The sequence below is a fragment of the Nicotiana attenuata genome, chromosome 5, assembly GCF_001879085.1.
Source record: "Nicotiana attenuata strain UT chromosome 5, NIATTr2, whole genome shotgun sequence".
Lineage (NCBI taxonomy): Eukaryota > Viridiplantae > Streptophyta > Magnoliopsida > Solanales > Solanaceae > Nicotiana > Nicotiana attenuata.
In genome coordinates, this window is record NC_031993.1 from 29,040,258 (window position 1) to 29,053,603 (window position 13,346).

The window sequence follows — 13,346 nt, forward strand, 5'->3', positions numbered from 1 at the left end:
ACGGCGCAGTCGAGACACAAAAGTTATGCTGACAGGAAGGTTCGGGATGTGTCCTACATGGTTGCGAGAAGGTTTTGTTGAAGGTTTCACCCATGAAGGGTGTTATGAGATTTGGAAAGAAAGGGAAGTTGGTCCTTGGTTAATTGCGCCTTTTGAGGTACTTCGGAGGATTGGGGAGGTGGCTTATGAGGTTGCTTTGCCACCCAGCTTATCGACTGTGCATCCGGTACTTCATGTTTCGATGTTCCGGAAGTATATTGGGGATCCGTCTCATGTTCTAGATTTCAGCACGATTCAGTTAGATGGTGATTTGACTTATGATGTGGAGCCAGTGGCTATTTTGGAGCGTCAGGTTTGAAAGTTGAGATCAAAGGATATACCTTCAGTGAAAGTGCAGTGGAGAGGTCGGCCCATGGAGGAGGCTACTTGGGAGACCGAGCGGGATATTCTGACCTAATGACCCCAAATCCAACCCTTTGAGGTGAGTTCTTAAGTGGCTTCGAAGCCCAGACAACAAAATGAGCCAAAATCAAACTTGCTACAAACTAAGGGCAAATACTCAAGTGGTTTCGAAACCAAATCTACTCTAATTGAATGATTATTAAACACAAGTAAGCAGGTGATTAACTAAATTATCAGAATAAACCTAATGAACTAGGTGGCTAAACGAGATATGGAATCAGAACTTTAAACAAGCTAACCATCAACATTTAGCGGACAAGCTTTCACAAAGAAAAACAGACAGAAAACGATTTAAACTCGGAAATTTGGTCAAGTTTTCAACCAGAGAAAGAGGAGAAGAAGAAGGACAAAAAAAAAGTGAACTAAAACTAAAATGGTCATAAAAATGAATAGAAGCTCACCGACTAAACTCGAAATAACACTTAATGTCCTGACTCACATGAAACTTGACCAATTTTGCAGTGAATCAACCTTTAAATCAAGAGTCGATGCATGTCACCAAGTTCAACGGAAGCTGATCTTGAATTGCTGAGGCTCGAATTCGGATTTATGATTTGAAGAATTCTGGATAGATTCGAAGGAAACCAACGACAGATTAGGCATGAGGGAGCATGGGGGGTTATGGAGTGTTGATCTAGGCTTGAACAGAGGTGGCGCCGCCACCGGAGAAACTGTGGCGGCGCTAGGGTTTCGATTATTCGAACAATTTGGGTGAGATTTGAAGGAGACGGGGCATGGATTTGGAAAGAGGAAGGGAAGGCGATCACGTGGTGTTAATTTGAGGTCCATCGGAGACCTGCCGCCGGCGGAGGCGATTTCCGGCCGGCGATTTTGCGGCGGAGGACGGTGGAGTCTCTGAGGGTGACGAGTGGGGTAAGCTTGATGGGGGGTAGGGGTGTTTGGAACAATTATATATCATGAGCCTCACCAGTTCCGGACTGTTGGATTGATGAGATCCAACGATCATGATTAGAAGAAAGCGAAACGGGGTCGTTTGGTATGCTATACAGAGCTGGCCGTTTGGGCCTGGTCCGGGGGTGTATTTTTTTTTGGGCTAAGGCCGAATTAATTATGAATGGCCCAGTTCCAAGTACTTCAAGACAAGTCCTCTTTTCTTTTAATAGCCTTTTTTATTTTCTCTTTATTCAATTTTGTTTTGTTTTCATTTTTGTATTTTATATATTTATTTGTATTTTATTTTCTGATCTGCTAAAAATTAAAATAAAGTCCTAATATATTTCAAAGTTAAACTAATTACTCCTAAAATTTTTTAAAATCTATTTCATGACGAATTCTCAATTAAACAATTAAAAAAGCAAAAGTGAACTATTTTTGTTATTTTTTTTATATTTTGTTCTAAAAGCCAACTTAACCGCTAATTGATCCTAAAATATGAAATTAAATCCTAAATGCAAGTGCCAAGTGTATTTTTTATATTTTTATATAAATTAAAATGCACAAATAAAATGCAAACAATTAGCAGAAAATAACACAAAATTCACAAAATTGTAAAATAATGAAAGAAAAAAAAATCATTTTGTTTGAATCTTTGGGAGTAATTCACTTAGGGCAAAAATCACGTGCTCACATTTATCAGATCCAATACTACACACCAGAATTTTCTTAGCATGAAAGTTCTTCTCTATGGCCTTTCTATCTGCATCGGTGAATTCTTTCCTTGTCTTGGGAATGGCTACTGGCGGATCACCAATTTTTTTGGTAGGAACATATGGTCCATCACATATGACATCCCATAGCTCAAAATCTTCAGTCATGATGAAGTCATGCATTCTAGTTTTCCACCATCCATAATACTGTCCATTGAACCTAGGTGGTCTGTAAGTAGACTGGCCTTCTTCGAAGTTTGGAGGAGCAGCCATGAGGATCCTTTCTAGGTGTTAACCTGATAGAAAGAACCTTCTCTGATACCAATTGATAGACTATAATGGTCCACCAAACTCTATAAAGAACCAGGTTCTCTATCAGGTCCAACAGTATACACACACACACATACACACACAACAGTAATTAAATGGCAAGATAAATTTTACGTGGAAAATTTCCAGCTCAACGGGATTAAAAACCACGACCTACCCTTGTAGGATTTCAACTTCACTACTGAGCAACTTTCAGATTACAACCTATGCAACCTAGGAATTAAACTCTTAATCCCTCACTAACTCGTAAAACTCTATTACAAGCCACTTTGTAATAAACTCTATTACAAAGACTTTACAACATGACTAACTCTAGTCAAGACTCAAACACACATGTTTAAGGTTTACAAAGGTGTTCCTATAGCATGCTTCTAAATAAGCTAGATAGGAATTATAATTTGAAGAACTATTACAAAGTCACAACTCAACTAAGGACATACAATAACTCGATGTGAGAACTGGTCCGTAGTTGCTTTGTTCTTGAAGCACTTGAAACTTTCTTGCTGGATAGTCACGTGAGTGAGCTTGAGTGAAACCTCTAAGTGTTCAAGTAATTTGTTTTACCTCCCTTGAATGCATATATACGTGTGTGACATCACTTACAATGATGTATGCAAGGTAAGTAAAAGTCTTCCCTGGAAAGTTTACTGCGGCATTGTTCCTGCACTGTAGCATGTGCAGGCAACAACTTTCCAGCTGGAAAGTTGACTTCGTACAGTCTCCTCGGGAACTGGTAGTGACCTGGTCCCTCAGCTGTTACTTCCACTTCTGAAGTGTTGAATCATATTTACGCTGAATCCCAACCTGGGACCTTGTGATCTTGAGGTCCTGTAAATGTGTAACAGGTTCCTTATCTGGTTCTGAATAGTAAGTTTGTTAGATCATCAAAACATAAAGTAAAGTACTTATAACCAAAGTACTTGTAACCTATCATATGTGTTTGCTTGTTGTGCTGAATCTGTTAGAAGTTGTTGATTTGTTCTATTCCCAGTCATAGTCAACCACCTGATCAAACTATTTCCCATTGGAATCCATCAGTTTCACCTTTGCGGGCAGTGGCCTAGTGATGTCCATTTCACCGCATCTAATATATAACATGTGTTAATTCTTAGGTAAACTTGTATACCGTGGTTAATTAATGAAGTATATCTTTTGGACATAATGTAAAACGAAAAATGTATATAAAACCCTTCTATTGTTTATTATTCCTTTTTTATTTGTATTAGTCTCAGAATATGCGTGTTACGCGTGTATCTCATATGAATGTTGAGTATAAGAAATTAAAAAATTATGTAAATTATATTAAAATCTTAACTTTTTTACTAAAAATTAAAAGTTGCTATAACGTCTATAGAGTCAAAAGTTACTTTGAGCAAGAACGACACCTTGTTTAGTTGATCATCATATTTATTTCTACCAGCTAAAATACATCACTATGTTAGAATAATATTATTATTGAAAAAAATTCTTATTTATGCGAAGCCAACACAATTTATTAATACTCCATATGATGTGGCTAAACTACACTAAAACATACTTACGTGTTATTTAGTACTTATATTTGTTCTAATTTGAATTTCAATAGTATATTACAGCTGTCTGAAAAATATTTATGTGATAAGTGTCATAAGGAACTATTCATCAAATATGATTGTCAAATGAAAATTTAACTCAAAATAGGAGAAACCGATAGCATGGACTGTGGTTATGTGTATCTAAGATTTTTCTTGGGAATTCTACGCATCACTAACCTTTGAATTAATTATTTATAAAACAATGTATCTAATCTTATATGTTCAAAGGGTCATTTACTGTTTTGTAAATTTGTAATTAAATTAACTCTTAAGTATATAATTTTTTTTATAGGAATTAAATTGAGTTTAAATGATATAAAAAAGGCCATTTAGTTATTGATGGGCATTTTTGGTATTATAATTTTTGTTGCAGGCTTGTCACTCATAATATAGTATGATATAATTATTATGCCCAGATGCGGTGTTATCATATTCGTCCCTAAAATTGAAAAAAAGGGTAAAATTCAAACGTAGAAGCATTTCAAAATTAGTAGAAAGGATTTAAGATCATGTAAATAAAAATAAGAAAAAACCTAGTACACCTCGATTCGTGATTGTTTATCTTAAAGTTAATTTATATGGTTTGATATATAAATCGAGTAGAAATAAATTATCAGTTCATATTTTTTTCCTTTTAATTTTCTATCTGGTGTTAATCTGCATTTGTGAAAAGATAATTTCATGTTTTCAAATCGATCTAATCAGATATGAAATATCGTAACTCAGATTAATGATAAATAATTAATCAACTTATGGGTTGATTTAAATTTAGGAGGAAATAGAAATTTGTTGTTGTTAGAATTATAATGCATCCACATGTGGAACATTTTATATCATTCTAAAAAAAAGAGGTCAAGTGAAATTGAATTTAATATGGAGTTTGGTTCAAAATAAAATTGTTAATCTACACGAGGTTGGTTTATATTGCCCTTTTATTATTTAGTATTTCAAGAAATCTTCCACCACACTGCTTTTTCTACTCCCTATACTAACTACTCTATCTATACTATATTAAAAGCACGTAGCCCCTTAGCGAAATATTGTTCGCCTTTATACCCTTTAAAAATAGATTTTACAATGGACAAATTAGTAAATTAAATTATTCTCCTAATATTTAGTACTTTAAAAATTAAGTCTTTCCTTATTAAATTAAGTAGGAAGTCCTAATATTTAGGATTTTAAAATCATGAATCACTTTCTTATTTTTGATTTTGAAATCAACTAACGAATGAATTATTAAAGTTTGTAAAAGATCCAGAAAACTCAATGTCACGCTAATTCGAGTCCGTACAATTTGTATCATATTTTGATACATAAATTAAGTATATTAAAAGTTTCTATATATATATATATATATATATATATATATATATTAGCAATTAAAAAAAATGAAAATAGCCTAATTTGTTTTTGACTTTGTAAAAAGATTAGCAGATACTGTTAGGTAAAGTATCGATTATAGTTATGTTACATACTTATAACATATTTTTAATAAGATAAAATCTTAATCAGTTTAAATAAAAAAGATTTAATAACCAGAATATTAATTGAATTTAAAGTCCTAAATGCTAGAAAAATAATAAAATTATAACTTTATTCAATGTGAAATTTATTTTTAAAAGTAAAATTGATCAATTTGTCGACCACAATGCGTTCTATGTTAATTTTTCTAATATATTAGGATTTTAAGATCAACTAAAAAGTTATTTTATTAGACCCTTGCATATTTCTGTAGGTAGGAAGTCTCTAAAATCAATTAAAATTTCAATTATCCTATCTAAATTATTTCATTGTTTGAACAGTGTAACATAATTTTGTATGTGTGTGTGATGCATATATTACATTTTCATATTATTTTGAATTAATTTCCTAATCAAGCATTATTTCAAAACACTAATTATTCTGCTTATATAAAGATCCAAAATTTATATTAGTTACGGTTAAATATTTAAAATCTAGAATGAGCTAATATAAATTTAAATTATTTTATTTTAACGTTGAGAACAAATAATTAGGTTTTTAAATTAAGTAATTAAAAAAAGAATCTAATTTTTCAAATCCAACATATAAGTAAAATTATTTGTTAAGGAGACAAAATCTTAAGGTACATAAATTTATTTTCGTAAGACAAGTTTTGACGATGAAAGAAATCAGAGAATAAAACAAATTGGCCATCAGTAAGAGTATAGTATAAAGAGTCAAAGTGATAAATGTCACACCTCCTTTTTTCTACTACACCCGGAAGGGAGTATATAAAGGAGTTCTTCCACTTAAAGGACAATCGGAACAGGATTTATTATTACAGTTCAGAGTCGCCACTTAGGAAATTACTGGTGTCCCAAGTCACCGGTTTAGAATTTCGAACCGAGGAAATTATGACTCTGTTAACAGTCCGCGATCCAGAAATCTGGATAAGGAATTCTGTTAATCCGGGAGAAGGTGTTAGGCATTCCCGGGTTCCGTGGTTCTAGCACGGTCGCTCAACTGTCATATTTGGCTTATTTATTTGATTCTAGTACATGTTTTAACCTATGTGCTTTTTGACTTTGAACCGCTTTTATTTATTATTTTAAAGAGAATTGCAACGTTGTGAAAACGTGTCTCGAACCACGTCACATAAAGGCACCCGCTGTTTTTGATACATTTCGACTTCGTTGAGATTTGGATTTGGGTCACATAAATGTGCACCCGTATTTAGGAAGGTAAAATTATTAAAAAGCGCGCCTAAAGTGGCTAGCGTCTTATTAACTTTGCGGGAAGCCATGAAAATTCGCTAAATGGCATGTCCCGAGTTTCTAAATATTTTTTATATAATCGTTTAATGAGGGCCCCGCAATTTATATGTTTTGATTTGGCGAGGCTCGTCTCATTTATTTTAAGGCCAACCTAAAAGCAACTACAATTCTCTACTTAATTTCGTCTCTAAAATAAAAGGAAAAAATCCTAATTAATTTGTCATTGACTTAGATATGCCTTTGGGCTCAGATAAGCCCTGGACATGTGAATTAAATTTCAGTCCATAAACAAAATCCAGTCAAACGTGGACCCTGGCCCAATGGAAGCTGCGTCAATTTAAACAGACTACTAAGTCTTGCCAATTTATAATTCAGAATCAAGGATATGCTGTCCAAATGTCCAGGGCCCAACGCTTTGGGGCCTACTATTAGAAAAGTTGGCCCAGGTGTGATTAGGCACATTCAAGTGTAGCTGATAAACACGGCTCCCAGATCGAGCCTAGGCAAAGACAGAGAATTGTGCCTGGATGCAAATCCAAACGTCCCAGCCCATCAACCAATTAGGCAATTACTTAGGCTTTGCTTGAGATTCGATGGTAGTAACAATCTAATTGCTATTTCAGCTAAAATAAACCAGTCTCATGTTCCCCTGATTAAAACAGAATTGAAGTTAACACTGAAATATTGGCTAATTTTTTAAACACTACTAACAAAGGAAGCTACCTCACATTATCCTATGCTATACTAACAACACATTGAGTCAATTTAACATCACTAACTGACTGAGCCAACTTAACAGTCTATAAAATTCATATACGAGTTCAGATAGCAGGAATCATACTGAGTCAAACAGTCCAAGTTTTAACGTATCACGTGCACTGAAATTATACCATTACATAGTTCTAAACTAATCACATCCATAAACATTCACAATGAGCACAGCCTTGAATCATCACTTTATTTCATTTCAATGGAAGAGTACATCACTTGTGAGGTCAAATGCGTGTACCTGGAAGCGAGTTTATAACAGAAGAAGACGAAGGTCAGCAATAGCTTCACTGAAAAACTATCCCAAACACAGCAACAACAGATTTAACAGCAACGACCAGCAATACAGGAATGATTCAAGCCCAGAAGATTTTAATAGAAACAAATACCCACAGCAAATGAACCTCAGCAACTAATTAAACCTCAGGACTGCTCAAAATCAACAACCAAACCTCTGAATCTTCGAACAAGTAGAAACTATGAACCCATTGCTAATAGTTAGACTCCATTTCTAAATGAATGAATCAGTAGAAGTATTTTCGGTTTTGACAGTCTTTTTTACTTTTTTTTGGGTTTTTCTATATAGAACTAAGATCTATAAGCAGAATTTAAATTTGAANTATCTTGTTAAAGTCATTTAAGAATATATATATATATATATATATATATATATATATATATATATATATATATATATATATATATATTGTTCTTCAAAGAATTAATATTCAAACCAAATACTTTTTGTCTTCTCTTTGATATTTCTTCAGCAAGAATTTATATTGTGCTTAAAAACTCGAAGTAGCAAATCATTGTTGGATTCACAGTTTCATATATTTTGGTCATCCAAAGTTTAAAGTGTTATGCTTTATAACTTTATTGAACAAAAATGTAGTTAGATCTCGTTGATTAACTTTAATCTTATATTCTCACGTAGATTCGTTGGTTTTATTCTTTATGTTTTGACTAGGATTCAGCTCTTTGCATAAGCTAAATTAATTTCAAAGTATTAAATTTATTCAATTATGAAGGAATTATGAACGAATTACAAATTTAATAGGTTTTATTAGTAGTTGATTTTAAGAGTCTTAAATATTACTGCTTTATCTAACTTGAGATTTTCTCTTTGAAGAATTTATTTAGCTTACGAAAGGCATAAAAGTTGGTTAAATTTGACACTACTTCCACCGATCAACATTATGCTTTGAAGATTCGTGCTTTCAACCTGCCTTTCTAATCCAAGTAAAATCAAATTTGTAGGGCCCTTATATGTGATAGAAAAATTATTTTGATATCTCAAAAAGAAATATTCTAAAACTATATCTAGATTTATTTCTTAATATTTTATTAATAAGTCTTTATCATAGTAATTATTTTGAATATTTTTTGTAACAGATTATAAATTAAATGTGACTACTTGATTAGCCTTAAAGGCTTTCATTTTGAAACCACCTTTTGAATAGTATTTGTATGACTATTATGGGATCTGCACGTTACTATCCTGAAAGTCAAAAATAACGTTTATTCAATATTAATGGCTTTATCTTAATGGATTTGTTTTTTGCCGTTGCTTACTAGCTTATGTCCACTTTTGGATTATATAATTTATTCTACATTCACTTTGAAAGGTAGACAAAAAAGTGTATGAAACAGAAAGTAAAACTCTTCTTCTAAATTGTTTTTATTGCTGGGTTTTATTTTGTTTAAGCTTTGTTGTTTCTACTCCTAGTTATACTAGAAGAGCTTGTTGAATCCTGGGGGATACGCCTAATTTTATTCATCACGGTGTGGGCGAAATATCCTTAAGGACAGTGCCCTTGACACGCCTCAAGCTAAACCTTTTATTCTCCATAATCATCCAATTTTTACAACAATCTTAAGGATATTTCCACGATGTTGTGGAGAATAATAATTTTGGAATCTCAAGAGTAATAGATGACATGTGCACAAATATTATTATTATATTGGTATCATGTATCTTTGTTGCTTGTTCTACTTTGGCATGCACTCTCGAAAAGTTGTTGTTCCATTGTCGCGAGAAGATGACTGGTATTCTTTGTGGACGAGGAGTCCACAATTGTACACCACTAATGAATTGTCAAGATCATTTTTTCAATTTTTACTTGGCGGTATAAAGATTCTTTATCCATCTATTTTTTTCCAGAGAAAGTAAAGGTATGATCCTCGGCTATGCATTTTGAAAATCTTAAGAACCTTGAGGTAATGTGTTTAAATTTATTTGGACTAAATGAAAAAAAATTAATTTAAAAAAAATGTGCTGTCGTGTTTGACATATTTTCAGTTGAAGTGTTTTCACTCTCTTTGAAATTACATAAAAAATAGTTATCCAAACCTTTATCAAGACATACGTGCTTCGGAAAAAAAAATATTCCTAGATAAATTTTCTATCTCTTGGAGGTTAATTATATTCCTGTAATTGGAGAATTGAAAAGGCACATAAGATCAAATGGTTTGATTTTTCTTGTGATGATGTATCGGATTTAAATATTTATTTTTAATTAATTAATAAATTGCATGATTATTAATCTATATGATAATCTTCAGGGTGAAGCTATATTATTAGCTTGTTATTTATAAAGTAGAACTATTTATGAGTTGTGAAAAAGTTATCTCCTTAACTTGAAATTTTCGAAAATGTGGGGGACTGTGATGTCCAGAGTTATATAGCCTGAAAGAAAAAGGTGATAAAAATTGTTTATTAATGTCATGATAAAGCCTTACAAAATTGAGATTTTTTGTGGCAAAAATTTGTATTGGAAGATAAAAAATATGTTGTATTTCTTGCTTTGGAAAGTTATGTTGTTTCGGATCTCTTAGTCATTTGGGTGAAGAAATTGTTGAATTATGACCCGTCTCCTATTGATTTGAGATATTTCTGTAGAAGTTAAAGTTGCTTTCATATCTGTGTTGAAAGATGTTTTAAAAGGCATTTGTTTGGAAGTCAAGTTCCATTTCATTTGAGATGATTTTATGCCTTACTTGAGAAATACTATGAGCTAGTATTTTGTATGTGAATTATCCACTGTATTAGAAGGATACAATGATAATATTGAATCTCTGATTCAGATGGGTAAAGCTTAATAGTGATTGTGTGATCACCTTTTGGTGGGTGTTCTGATATTAAAATTGCCTAGAAGTGAGGTTGATTAAGCAACCTTGGTGAGTTAAACCGATAATAATTATGTCGATGAATTGTGATTGCCAAGGCGCAATAACCATAAGAAAATAAATCTTTCATTGGGAAGAATAGACACATTCTCTTGAGATATAATGTGATAAAGCAATTGCTTAGAGACAAGAATTTTTTCATACATATAACGTATAGTCAAAAGAGGATTTGGCCGATCCTTTGGATTATAAGTGAAACATCGAGGAGTTGAGATTTTTGCCAATTTGAGATGTATCAACAATGATGGTAACCCAACCTATGTGATTGGAGATCCCATGAAGTAGGTTCATATGGGTAATAACTAGTCATTAGTTGATCAAATATGCACTATTAAATTATGTCCCTTCCTATGGTGTGTGTGTATATATAGTGCAAAACTGCAAGGAACGGAAGGTTGAGTTATTAAACTCTTAATCTAATAATCCATAGCCTTTGATAGGTGGTGTATTGTGCTGCAGAATACACTTGATGGATGGACCTATATGAGTGTGGAGTTGGGCCGCTCCTATGAAATTTGTAGCGAAATTTCTAGAGCACTCATGAAAATCAGGCGCGCGCATGGCCTATTAGCGCAAAACCGCGTCAAACAATAAAGTATTTGCGGGTATAATGTGATAGATAAGACACTAAACTTACAAAAGAATTCTTGGTTCATAGAAGTTTTAAACTTCACCAATTGTTCTGTAAGTCTAATCTTATTTTATCTAGGTCTGGTTCATAGTCCAAGAGACACCAGATTCGACGCATTATGCTCATTTGTGAAACCCAACAAATTATTTTATTATTTTATCATTATTATTTTTTATATTCTTTTTGAGATATATGGGGGATTGATAGAAAAATTATTTTGATATCTCAAAAAGAAATATTCTAAAACTATGTCTAGGTTCATTTCTTAATATTTTATTAATAAGTCTTTATCATAGTAATTATTTTGAATATTTTTTGTAACAGATTATAAATTAAATGTGACTACTTGATTAGCCTTAATGGCTTTCATTTTGAAACCACCTTTCGAATAGTATTTGTATGACTATTATGAGATTTGCACGTTACTATCTTGAAAGTCAAAAATAACGTTTATTCAATATTAATGGCTTTATCTTAATGGATTTGTTTTTTGCCGTTGCTTACTAGCTTATGTCCACTTTTGGACTATATAATTTATTCTACATTCACTTTGAAAGGTAGACAAAAAAGTGTATGAAACAGAAAGTAAAACTCTTCTTCTAAACTGTTTTCATTGCTGGGTTTTATTTTGTTTAAGCTTTGTTGTTTTTGCTCCTAGTTATACTAGAAAAGCTTGTTGAATCTTGGGGGATACACCTAATTTTATTCATCATGGTGTGGGCGAAATATCCTTAAGGACAGTGTCCTTGACACGCCTCAAGCTAAACATTTTATTCTCCATAATCATCCAATTTTTACAATAATATGTAGTTTAAATCGGAAAAGAATTCTGTCATTAGGTAATTTACAATTAGACCTTTAAATTATATAAATATTTAAGGATAAAAACCGATTAATGTTTAAAGGATATTGTAATCGTTCAACATTTAACAGAAGTAATTTATACAAAAATAGAATCTGCACCAATTAGAGAGTTAGAACCCATCACAATTTGACATATTGGCGAAGAAATTATGGCAGTGGGACACAACTTCTATGAAATAAAAATCCTGGTTGACTTCAAATTCATTACTAATAGCCGAAGTCCTGAATGTTCAATTTTATCCATTACGGTTTAATACTTTTGATTAAATAACTATTTTTGAATAGCCAAAAAAGTTGTCTGACTTTTGCATTCTCTTTTTATTTATCTTCGTGTTTAGAATGAACAAACAATTGGATTCTTTAGCAAGCAGGACTTATAAATGTAACAAGTCTCCTTAACTTTTACCTTAAACTTTGAGTTAAAGTCTTTCTACGCCTGTCTAATTCAAGTAAGATTAACTTTGTAGGATCCGCGTATGTATAGTTTAAATCGGAAAAAATTCTATCATTAGTTAATTTATAATTGGATTCTTAAATTATATAAATATTTAAGGGGACAAAAGTCGATCAATATTTCAGGAATATTTTAGTCGTTCAATATTTAGTATAAATTATTCGTGTTTTTATAATAATTAGTCTCTATGTATGTGCCTCGCACGTAACACATTAGAACTGCAAATAGATAAATAAAAAAGTAAACGAGCAATGTAAGAGAGTACATATTAAAAATGTACAACGAAAAGCACGACTTATATGCGGATTCCTTTTACCGAAAAAAAAAAGGATATTACATTTAGCTAATTCATAATATGAATGTTTGATTATAGCTTTTACTTTCTAATTACTTGTATGAATAATAATAAAGTGGGTAAAGAAGACATGTGAGTACATGAAAAAAAATTGACAGATTGAACCATAAGAACTTATTTCATGTTGTCACTTTTCATTACACGAAAGAGAAGAAGCTTTTGGTACTTGAATATGGGAACAATGTTAGCCTTTCAATTAATTTAGAAGGGTTAATATTCATACTCTTGTAATTAATTTACCACATCTTTTTCTCTTTCTTCTTTTCGTTTTATTATGTGTTTTCCCCCTTTTCCTTCCTCTTGTAATATTAAGATTTGAGGGAGAAATTGAAAAATAGCCAGATTTACAAGTGGTCATTCAAAAATAACCACAGTTT